At 37.3% G+C, this 7,500-nt stretch overlaps 1 protein-coding gene across 2 annotated transcripts in view; it reads left to right on the plus strand.

Annotated features, from left to right (window-relative positions):
- LOC122792986 (diacylglycerol kinase beta-like) overlaps positions 1–7,500 on the plus strand; it is a 4,078,579-nt gene that overhangs the window by 536,418 nt on the left and 3,534,661 nt on the right. The gene's annotated exons all lie outside the window — the stretch shown is intronic.

A 7,500-nucleotide genomic window follows, 5' to 3' on the forward strand; every position in this document is an offset into this window, starting at 1 on the left:
GAGAAAAAAAATTGCCACTGTGGAGTTACAAAATAATTTACCTCTGTGATTTATCTTGCTGTTTATCCTTGTCCATTCTATCGTTGAGACCGTATTCCCTAGAAAATTGACTGAGCAATTAAAACATTCTATATTGTCATAGTTCAACAAATGTGAACTGTATTGGCAGTGACTGTTGCTACCTTATTTGAATAAGTACATTGTATGCAAGTTACTGAAATGCACATCCTTGGCTAATTACAGTAAACTGCATATATTAAATACATGACTTCAGTCCATTCATTTTCTCAATATACTCAGATGTTTCTGCAGAGTTTGCAGACTTCTTTCTAGTCCTCAAGAGATTTCTTCAGTGGCTTCGCTTATAGCTCTTTAAAGCTAATACTCTCAGTTCAATCTTATCGCAATTCAGTTCAATTCACAGAGCTGGATATCTCTATTTCTTGGCTGCCTTGGATATTTTCTTTGTGGGAATGCAATTTATCAGTAATTTGGAAACTTCATTAACAATATAATAGCATCATCATCCATGGTTTCTGTATAGTAACCCATTCAGTTCTGTTTGCCTTCAGCTTCTCTGCATGCCTTCAAAAAACTCTATTATCTGCATTGGTTGAATAGAAATACCAGGACAGTTTTCTAAAGCCTGCACTCTCTTTTGAAAAGCGTACAGACAATTTTAGTAACAGGACTCTATACCAGCTTAAACTTTGCTACAAGAGCACTTGCCTACTTTCACTATAGCATGCAGAGCTATAGCCAACAATGCACTTATTCCCAAACTGAAGTATGGCCTACCACTGATAGCTCAACAGTCAAGCAGTAATACTCACAAAAAATACAAAGTACTGTTACTAAACGTGAAGATATGCACTGCTAGCTGATTCATGTACTTCTCACTAACAGCTTTTAGAAAAGTTAAACTGGCTTCCTCTTACCTAAAGAGCAACATTTCTTTTGGGTCCCATAATCTTCAAAATGTTACAAATGGGACTAGAAGCATATCTAGGGGCTGGGTGACAGGGGAAAGAGCCCTGGGTAAAAAGTGTTGGGAGGGCACAAATGGCCATCCATTATTCAGGTGAAGAGCTACCTTGGGGGGGGGGGGGTAGAACATGGATGTAACTGTAATAACAATGCAATAATGATTGGGTTATTAGAATGAAGCTTTTTTCACCACTCTTCAATAGAAGAGCTATATTGGGGGGTGTGGCTATAGCTGTAATAATCCAATCACTGGAATGTAATGATTGGATTACTGTAATAATGCAATAATGATTGGGTTATTAGAATGAAGCTTTTTTCACCACTCTTCAATAGAAGAGCTATATTGGGGGTGTGGCTATAGCTGTAATAATCCAATCACTGGAATGTAAGGATTGGATTATTACAATTTTTATTTATTTATTTTCAGTGGAAGAGATAGCTGGAGGGAGCATGGATGTACTAACTGTAATAACCCGATGGCTACAATACAGTGAATGTTTTCTTTTTCCTCTATCTGGTGGGGGTCTAACTGTAATAATATGATCTACATGGAAGTACCTTTTTTTTTTTTGTCTTTAGTTGAGGAACTACCTGGGGTGGAGGGGTGGCTTGTGGTATTGGCACAAAGTGCTTATTGAGGCAGCTATGCCTCTAAATGGCACACTGCCCCCTCTGAAGACTAAACTTCAAATTAAACCACAGAACTATGCATTGAGCGATAGTCAGGAATTAGATCTGTTTCTAGTTAGACCCCATTTCAAAACCTCTACAGGTGAAAAAGCTTTCCCTAAGATAGGCCCATCAGTAGGACATCAGCTCCGAATGAAATAGCAGAGCACACTAGAGTCCTTCAAACCAAACTAAAAGAATGCTTGTTTTCAGACTCCAAAGTGCTTGTGCTTTCAGGGCAATGGATAAATTTACACCTCATGCACAAACCAAACCTGCTTTAGCTTAATGATTGTAATATTAACATTTTTACTTTAATGACTATAACTATGTATTTTGTATAAATTCTGCATGCCCATCATCTTCAACTGTCAGCTGCCTCACTTTTTTGGGGCTCCCTATTGAAATGTTGGCACTTGCAATGCCAAGTGCCAAAAAGCTGAAAAAAAGACTGAAAACCCTGAGAAGAACGAATTTCGAAAATCGCTCTTCTCCTTAAAACAACTTCTTGTCATGGAAAGCCCTCTGAGCCCCACCCATGTGGAGGAAAAGCCCCCCCCCACACCCCCAAACTTACATACAGTATATACCAACTCTGAGATCACCATGCCTTAGAGAAAAGGTAATATCCACAGAAAAGGCACCTCAGACTTGGTACATGCAAGTCTGATCTTTCGGCCATTCAGTTTACACTCTCTAGCTGGTCCTGATATTTAAAATGGTTACCTTTTCAGGTCATGGTTGAAAAGGGTCTGTCAACCAGTCCACTTACCCAGTTTAGAAACTGTAAATAAATTAATGTGGTTTGTTTAAATTCTGCATTGTTTATTCTGCATTGTCAGTTTCACAATTTGTAAAATTCTTCCCAGGAAAGAGATACACACTTTGGTGTCATCAAATTGTAACCCTAAAATACCTCTTGTGAAAGAAAACTAACACGTCGCAAAAACCCATACAGTATATCTACAAACATCTAACTCCCCCCATGTTAAGCATGATTATAAGCTTCACTTAAACTAATCAGCCAATTAAACCCACAACTCATTTGCCCTAGGAATAAATCCAAGTTAGGCTAACTTGGTCATGTTCACATGAAGGCAGATACTGGACACATGCAAATTTCAGAAACCACATTCAATTAAAGTATTGCGATAAATTATTCATCCAGTTAAAGTTAGCAGGCTTTGTGGAAATTATATGAAGAGTTACTTAATAATCCTAGTCCATGCTGTTGTGCCAGTCAAAAATATTGCATCCATTGACTTTCAGGGGAAACTCTCTGACTAAACACCCCCCCACACACATACATATATGAGTTTATAATGAGCTTATAATGACTGACTGTAAATCAACTTGAACCTAGAAGTAAAGGATAACACTAATCAAATGTACCATTTTAAATAATATAACTCTATTTACAAGTGTTTTTACAGGAAGGAAGCCTCCTGCACCTTCATAGCCCTGCAAGTGTTTGTGTGTGTGTGTGTGTGTGTGTGTGTGTGTGTGTGTGTGTGTGTGTGTGTGTGTGTGTGTGTGTGTGTGTGTGAGTGCGAATGCATGTGCATATATGATATATATATATATATATATATATATATATAGATATATATATAGATATATACACATATAAATATATAGAATAACAAGTACACAAAGTAGGAAGACTCCCACCAAAGTACTGGGTTGTAGGAAGAGAAAAAAAATGCAGAAGCAACACAGCCAACAAAGCCAGGATAACTACAAAAACAATAAAACATTGAGGCAGTTAAAACGATACAAGTATAAAAAACAGCTCTTTAATAAAAAGCTAAAATGGGATACGTTCTTTTGGATCCTGTAAACAAACCTTCTTCAGATCCATTCAAACCACCAGAAAATGCAGCCAACAGTATATAAAAAAATCAAGCCAATCAACATAAAAAAAAAAGCAGCACCTTCCTCTAGTAAAATATCATTCAGAGGTGGCTCTAGCCAATTAAAGGTGTCTTTCCAGCCTCCTCCCTTTTAGGGCTGGCTTCAGCAGATAACTGTTATTAAGTCCAGGAAATCTGTGTGCCTGTAACTCCCCAGTCCGCAACATCTTAGAATAATACTGTGGCCATTTTCTGAGTGCAGAAATGCCTTCCAGGATGGGTATTATAGGGAAATGATGGATTTTCCTGGGTTAAGAAGGCCCGGCATGCCTCACAATACTACTTGGTGGTCTTTTGTTTTCAAATAATACCCACCCTCCCAGGTATTATTGTGTGTACAAAAGCCACAACCATCCATTCAGAAAACAGCATTATTGGCTAACTCTATAAATTACATTATCAACCCTGATGTTGTTGAAACTTGAAGCAGCAAAATTTCCCACCTTGGATTTACTTAGTTTGGATTGTATGGCACTTCAGGTTGGTTTTGCACATTATGTCAATCCTGGTCGAACCAACAAGTGATTACTTTATTATTTTTGTAGCCCCCCCCCCCCAGAGTTATAACAAGTATCCTAGTTGTATTGTGATTGTACGATGAATCCTCCCTCCCAAAAAAAGAAGATCCTCAAAAACAAAACCAGCATATTTTCTCCTAGAACTTTATCAAACAGAAAATGCAGTGGTAACAATAATAATCTAGTTATTGGAAAGGTTTAGTACCTGTATTTTTCTTAATATGAACAGAGCATTGAAAGTTTATTCACACTGTTTATGTCTGTAGTTACAAGATATAATACAAGATATAATGTAGATTAACTGTGGAAAGAGAAATCTTCATGGAAGCTGACAGCATGCCTAGATCTCTGAGTGATTTTGTTTCAAGGTGACTGAGAGATGTGTATGCACTGATACAGGATGTTTCCTGGTATACTATTGTTGGTGCTTACCTCACATGATAATAAGCCATAGGCGGATTATCCGTGACAAGTTACTGCATAACCTGGAGGAACGGAAGCCTGCATGCTAATTATCAGCATGCACTCTTCCCTTTAGAGTTCAGATTGGGTCAATTACTTTTAATTATTTAAACATAATTATGTCATTACTGCAATAATTGCACTAGCTAAATATTTCACACTAACGTAATTCTTACATCACTTTTATTACATTTTTAATGTAGTATTATGCACTTTTAACTGATTGTTTCTCTCACATTTTAGAAAACATTAAAACTCATTTAGACTCCAGCTAATGGGATTACATAAATACAGTTCAATTTATAGAAGGGCAAACTGAGCAGGTAAGTATCCCATAGTTTTGATCGCACTAAGGAACTCAGTTTTGGGAATGAGCAAACCGTTCTACCCAGCCCATTTGTTCTATTTTGTTTCAGCCATCAAGCATAATACTCTTCACAATTTTTATTTTTAACTACTAATGATTATCTTCGTGGAATTAAACTCAAGATGTTTAGTACCTTATCTAATGCATCTTTGTACTAGGAAGGGAATTCTGACAAAATGTAATTTTGTTATACCCACTCAGCAAATTAGATATGAGGAAGTATACATACCTTTTATCAATGGCTTGTATTCTGTTCTGCACTCCAAACAGATTAATCCTCACAATAAAGGACTGACAATTTATTGTTCTGCACTGGTATCTCTTTTACTCAGAAAAATCAGTCATGTAAGTTCTCGGAGAGCACTTAAAATAACCATGACACAACACGAGAGACAAAGAAAGGCACTTGCAAGTTGATAGCTTCTTAAGATGTCATGTTATAAAAGAAAGTTTATGTTTTCATTTTAGGAATGAGGAAGTATCAGACAGTATCAGCAGATAAAAATTACTTAGATTCTGACTTTACTTATGCAACAGCTGTCACTGCTAGATTTGTTACTCTGGGATGGAATGTTGTTTCATTATCTTGCAGAGCTATCTATATCCTGATTTTATGAATCTAAAACTGAGGTAAGCTCTCATATTTAATAGCTACAGCATCTAGGGTATCTAGGCCACTACGAGGGAAGAAAAAAACAGAGCGCTATCAAAGTCTGCTAACCAGTCTTTATGAATAGCCCATCATCCATTGCATTACCAGTATGCTGTGTTATCAAATATTCAAGTGGCTGGCCTGAGATTTTAAACTCCATAATAGCAGTTTAGACCACCGTCTCACTGCAACCATGTTAACACTACAGAGTCAAGTAGATATTATCTGTATACTCCTTAACTATGGCATATGTTTTCTCTGAGCCAATTGCCATAAGTTTACATGTAACAGAGTAGACCCCACTCCCTCTCTGGTGATACCAAACTCAGTATGATTTTCTGTGTGTGGTCATAGGAATCTCACTGTGCCATAATTTATTTTCAGATAATTTAATTCCTATATTTCATCCCAGAACCATTTAGACCCCCATTTCATTTAGCTCATTCATTCCTCCATATTCTCAGCATCCTAGGACACTGAGAGACATTAGTGAGACCTGGGATCATGTAGGGGGAGGGGGTTGGGGAATGTATTTCAGTATGCTTCTAACCCCCCCCCCCATTAACTGGAATGGAGAATGACCATGACGCATGATGGATCCATTAGTACATAGGAGCCATTCTGGTCATTTGACAAATGCACAGCAAATTCTATAACTTGTCTAGACATTACATTATAACGTATGCACTCAAGACTGTGCACTTTACAAGAAAATTTAAAAAAAATTAAACATAAAAATAATTTCCTATATGGAGCAAGCCCCTGCTCTGCACCCCTGTTCAGTGCATTAGTCTGTTCACTACATCCTCTACACATTGGTTGGCAAATTACCTTGTAAAGTACCTTTTTGGTATTCTGAGAGCTGTTCAGTTGAGTCCTAGAACAGCAGGACCAAATGGGCAAAAATACAGTATTACATAACCTAAGTCTAAGTTTGTCATTGCATGGAGCAATCCTTTTTCTCTGAGGTGTGGTAATCTTGGAGTTGGTAGACGGACATGCGCACACACACATGTGTATGTGTGTGTGTGTGTGTGTGTGTGTGTGTGTGTGTGTGTGTATATATATATATATATATATATATATATATATATATATATATGTTTGGGGGGTTGCATATTGGGAGATGTAGGGGAGGGCTAGACATGCAGCAGAAAATAACTTAAGGGAGTGCAATGATGTTTGATGTTCCTAGTCTCCTGTATTTTGTGTTACTTTTTCCTAACTCTGTGGACTCACAAGTTTTGAAATTACAACATTGATTCAAAAACACAGTGTAGCTCTTTTGTTATTTGTGAACCAAAGACACTGGGGCCCCTTATCTAGTGCACTGAAATAAAAAATAAATAAATAAATAAATAAATAAATAAACAGAGACACATTCCCAGCATTAAATGTCATTAGTGCAGATATATGGGTGTAGGTCACTGGGTCGAACAGACAGAGCACTAACAGCCAGTAGATCTATCAAAGTCACCATCCTAACATGAGCTGGGTATTATCATGGAGTGGACTAAACCAACGGCTAATATTTTTGCAAGGGGCAAGCTGCCTTGCCCACCCCACATCCCCTGCTATATTCCCCTACTGTGGGAATGTCTATTTCATACACCTGCTGAACACTTGGTTGCATCAGTGCCCCGTGCATTCGATCCAGTGCCTGGCTCACACACACACACACACACACACACACACACACACATATATATATATATATATATATATATATACATACATACATACATATGTATATATACACACATTCATACACATAGTCAACAACTTATTTTGATGTAGATTATACTAAGAAAGTGTTATTAAAAGTTGTGGCAGATGTAATTCTATGGGCATTAATTACTTAAGAAGATAAATTCACTATGATTATTTTTTTGACGGGAAGTCAACAAGGAAGCTGTAACTGCACATCAGTGA

Source organism: Protopterus annectens, chromosome 2.part0 (genome assembly GCF_019279795.1).
Source record: "Protopterus annectens isolate FY-2018-M chromosome 2.part0, PAN1.0, whole genome shotgun sequence".
NCBI lineage: Eukaryota > Metazoa > Chordata > Ceratodontiformes > Protopteridae > Protopterus > Protopterus annectens.